We start from the raw sequence: 5,083 nt of genomic DNA, 5'->3' as shown, positions 1-5,083 counted from the left end.
AAAGCTTTACATCCGCACAAATTAAATCAATATTCATTCGTATCATTACTCATCGCCATCTGAACATGAATTGTGAATAATAATTGAAATACGATTAAAGTGTAATAACAAGCAGATTTTAAAGGAACATCTTATTCTAAATGAAAAGAGCGAAAAAGCAGCGATCGTCGGATTATCTTGAGGAGGTATGATCAAAAAATCAAAATGCTTTAATTTATTAAATTAATATTATATTAAACTTTCAAACCGATTAATCATATAGTTTTTAAGAAAATAAGATGTCAAGTTAGGATTTTATATATGGCATTTTATGACAGAAGCATCGCATAACTTATATTATTTTTAAAATGCTTTGATGTATATAAAAATTATATAAATAGAGCACACCTTTTTATATACCCTTGCAAAAATTCATTTATCATATAGTTTTATCGTATACGAGTAAAAAGCTGATGAAAATGTACTTGTGAACTAGAGACGAGAGTTTTAATAAATTTAAAAAAACGGAACATTTTTTTAAATTCATGAAAACTGTCGTCAGCAACGCTGTTGAAAAAAATGATTTAAAAAATTGTTACGAAGATATTAATTAAAGACTAACTGTTAATAAGCTGTTGAAAGATTTTAAATGTATATAATTTTAAATTAAAAACTGCGATGATATAAGATGTAAACGAAAAAATATACCAGGTTAGCTATCTAATTATACAATTACAATTTAATATTTTTAAAAATTAAAATTAAGACTATCCATAAACAGTATGTAAAACTATCAAAAACATTTCATCAATTAATAATTAATATATACAGTGGTAGTGACGAAAATAGAGCTATTGAAAAAAGAAAACAACAATAAAAATATTAAAGTTTAAATTCATACACGGAAAGAACAATTTTACGGCAGCACCTAAAAGTTTAGCTAGATACTAATTAAAAAATACTTTTATATTGGTCCATCAAAATAATTATGTAAGACACTCAATATTGTTGCAAACAGTTTTGACATTGTACCAAACAAGTTAAACATCCATTATAATTTTTTAAATGGTTCAATATAATTATTTTCAAATTTGTACTTCAGTAAATTTGTTTCTGTGTACTCAATTAATTTTATTTTATCGTATTATTTGTTCCAAACATATGAGAAACTAAAAATAAATTTTTATTTTATTGCAGCTGATATTAAACTGAGAAGAAATTGTTAAATGGACTAAATGTTTCAACTAGATTTAATTTTTCCAAGTCAAGTATTTATGTATAATATTTAAGTTAAATATATACATGTTTGAACTGAAAAAATTTAAACAAGTTGAAAAATTTAGTAAAGTCAGCAGTCAATTTAATAATTTTCTTTCTCAGTGTAAAATAAATTATAAATTAATATAAAAGCATCAATTTTTGTATAGATGGCTCTATTTTCATAAAATATTATTGTATATAAGATACCGAAATATTATATATTCGATAAATCGAGAGAAGGACAACTACGTAGCGAATTTTAGTGCTCAAGTAATATTTCATATGTGATTTTATATAGATTTTTTGCTCTTTGAACTGTGCGCCTTTCAGTCTTGAAACATAGAACTTAAATCGATTCAGAATAATAATAATTAAATTGATAATAAATATTAATGCTCACACAAGAATCTATATACTTTATCAATTTCATTTTACGCAGTTGAAGTCAATAGTGACGTCATGGAATCCAAATGCTAAAATTTCAACAATTGTTATGCTCTCAACAATACAAATCACTTTTTGCTAAGATCTGCATCGATCGTACCTCCTTAATAAGAAAACGCCGAATCGATCAAGAAGCTAAGGCGACAAGATTAGAAATCGGGTTTCTCATGTGATCATGAACGAGGTTAAGACTTACGTTTATGCTGCTGAGGGGTGTCGGGCTGACACCCCTGCGGCCACTGCCGCCGCCGCTGCTGACCTCCGCGTCCAGTTTGCCGATTTGTCTGATCGGTGCGATGCGGACGATCTCTCTGGACCCCCGAAGCCGGCCGCGATCCCACGGTCCTGAAAACGCGCGAAATCACGCCAAGGACGACGAGATACGCGCACGTATCGGTCGCGAGGAGGAGGAGCAGGAGGAGAGGCGCGCGTGGACGATCTCTTCGGCGGTTGGAGGTACGCGCGGCTTCGATCACGACTCCATCTCTCGAGTGCTCTCGATGATTTCGAGTGTTCTCAAAGATCTCCTCTCCCCGCGTGAACGCGGCGCTGTCTCTCTCTCTCCCTCTTTCGCGTGGCGATTTCAATCGTACCTACAGTAATAACAGAGACGTCGCGCGAGCTACGACACTTGAACGTTGCATGCGAGTCGCGCGGAGTAGCCTCCTCTCGGGCAGCCGGCTACATTCATCGCGACTAGCGCACTGGCTGGCTGAATGGCACTATACGTAAAACGTACGCACGGTACTGCTCGCGACGACGCTCGTCAGGGTATAGAGCGTCGACGCGCGACGACGGCGGCGGCGGCGACGGCCGCGCGGCCGGCCGGAGGAACCGCGCGAGCCTCATGTTCACTGACGCGCCGCTCCAGCGTGCGAGCGAGGGAGAAAAACGTCAATTCTCACGGACACTGTCGCGCACCGGACCCGGTACCCCTTTTTCGTCAATCAATGCGCGACGACGACGTGATCCCTGTCGTCGTCCCACTAGGGCTCCTTTCCGCGTGGATACTACCTGATTCGCCGGCAAGCGGAACATTCGTGACAACGCGACGAGGTGATGGTGGTGGTAGTGTAGTTGGTAGTGGTGGTGGTGGTGGTGGTGGTGGGTGGGTGGTGGTGACGATGATGCGCGCGTGATTAAGGCGGCGACGGCGGTGACGATGACAGCGATGAAGGCGAGTCGGCGTGCTGCTGCTCGTCGTCGTTCGCCTAAAGGGCCGTTCGTCGCAGACGCATGCTCGCGGCACGTCGCAGCCTCTCGCACTGACCGCACGTAACACGTAAGAGAGAGGTGCGTACTGTACTTGTGTGCCTACCCCCTCCTTCTGTCTTTCTCTCTCTTTCTCGCTCTCCGCGCGCTTCCTCTCCCCCTCCCTCCCGTCGCTCGCCCTCGACCGCTATCTCTCCCTATCGCGCGCTCGCTCTCTTCGTCACTTTCTCGTCAATTACCGCGCGCACGGAAGACGGCCAAGGGGAGAAGAAGAGTTTCCACACACTCGCGAGCGCGAGTTGCCCTTTTCTCCCACACGCCGGGCCCTCTCTTTGAATCTGCTTCGCGCGCGGATATCCTCTTGCGCGACAGGAACTCGTCGTAGGGAACGTCGAACGCGGCTCTGAAATTGTCGTGGCGCCACTCTTTCTCCCCTCCCGGTATCTCCATTCTCTTCTTCCACCTCGTCCTCGTCGTCGTCGTCGTCGTTGTCCTCCGTAACGTTGTCGAGAGTGAGCGCGAGTGCCGCGCAGCTACGGGGCTGCACTCTCCGCAACGCGGCGCCGCGTCCCACCTCGTTTTTCCCTATAATTTGCTCGGCAGCCGGGTTCTTTTTTTCTTTACTTCATTTTCGTATTTCCTCTCCGTCCCACCGCGCGTCACGATTCTGCCGTTGCTACCCTTTCGTCTCCCCTCTTGCCTTCCTTCTCCTTCTTCTCCTCCTCCTCCTTCTCCTCCTCCTCCTCCTCCACCTGCTCGTCCGTCCATCGTTCATCCTCCGTGCAATGTCTCTTTTTCTCTCTGTCTCCTGGCTACCGCCACCGCCACCGTCACTACCTCTTTGCCTCCTATCTCTGCCTCTGCCTCTGTTCCCTTGCATGCACCTCTTCCTCTAGATGCCAGCCATGAATCCTCGATCGGGCCGAGGGGTCAGGAGAGTTGTACGGCGCACCGCCCCTTTAATAGCGCTACCTCGACCTCTTCCATTCACCGTGCCTCCATCTACCGGTGGCAGGTCGAAGACCATTGTTACAGTGCCGGATGTGATAATGATGTCACCGTGACTAAATACTCGTGTGTATCATGAAAAGATTACATTTCTTATTATGGGTTTTTTCGCAAGAGATTTTAATTATTAGTCCTTTGATTAAAATTGATGGAATCACAGATGTCCAAAATGATTATAGAAAATAAAGTCGCTGCACCACTCGCTGTATAATTACTAGTGAACTCCTATTAAGCCAGCCCTCCTCCGCTAGCGCAAAATTAATTTTATAATATTTTAAAATTAAGTGTTAATTAAATGCTAATTTGGAGCTAAAATCCGAAATTAGGTGCTAAAATCGTTAGGCAGAAAATTAAAAAAAAATTGGGTGGAACCCAATTGGGTGGCTTAACATTATAATAGGCCCCCTGCACAACCAAAAATATTAAGTAAACAAATGCTAATTAGATGCTTCAAGAAATAATAAAAATAAATTGAAAATATGTGTTACAGGAATGAGAAGCCGGTAACGCGGTTGGATCACAGGAGAAGTCATCTTAAATAATGAGGTGTTTACCATTTTTTAAAAATGGATCACGGTATACAAAAATTTGAGAAACACTGCTTTACAATTGTTTAATTTTGTTGCAATCTAAAATAGAGTCACTGTACTGATCAATAAATAAATAAAAAAATTGAGCACGTCACTGAACAAATAAAAGCAACCTGACATATAACTGCACAAATTTTCAGGTAGAAAATAATATTTTTATTAAATCTATTAATAAGTCTTCTAAGAAAAAATATTTCCTAATCTATAGCATATACTTAAGTAAATGGATATTGTATATAGTTTATAATCATTTTATAATATTGCTTTACAACTTCTCGATTCGTTTTGGAGTTTTCTTTTTTTATTTTATGCATTACATATCCAATAAATTTTCATGCATTCGTTATTTTGAAAATGAAGAAACTTTATAACTCACTGGACCAATGCGCAGCAGCGGAATTGTAACACGGCTACATTAATCTGTAAAATGCATATAAAATCAAATTATAATAGCGACCAAAATTAATATTTTATTTGTAAATTAAATTTATGAAATAATAAATTATTTTTTTATGAAAACAAATTTTTCTTTTTAACTGTTTTTTTTTGCATACATGATTTTTTAATTTGGAAAAAAGTTATTAAAATTT

The 5,083-nt window shown here is 40.0% G+C and overlaps 1 long non-coding RNA gene across 1 annotated transcript; it reads left to right on the top strand.

Annotated features, from left to right (window-relative positions):
- Window positions 1–2,795: 2,795 nt before the first annotated feature.
- LOC120358659 lies at window positions 2,796–4,574 on the top strand. Its single transcript, XR_005575571.1, has 2 exons — window positions 2,796–2,976; window positions 4,394–4,574. It is a non-coding gene; the product is annotated as an uncharacterized LOC120358659 (long non-coding RNA).
- Window positions 4,575–5,083: the final 509 nt, after the last annotated feature.

The sequence above is a fragment of the Solenopsis invicta genome, chromosome 9, assembly GCF_016802725.1.
Source record: "Solenopsis invicta isolate M01_SB chromosome 9, UNIL_Sinv_3.0, whole genome shotgun sequence".
In the NCBI taxonomy this organism is placed as follows: domain Eukaryota; kingdom Metazoa; phylum Arthropoda; class Insecta; order Hymenoptera; family Formicidae; genus Solenopsis; species Solenopsis invicta.
Note: the sequence above shows the minus strand (reverse complement) of the source record. Positions and strands in the feature narration are given on the sequence as shown.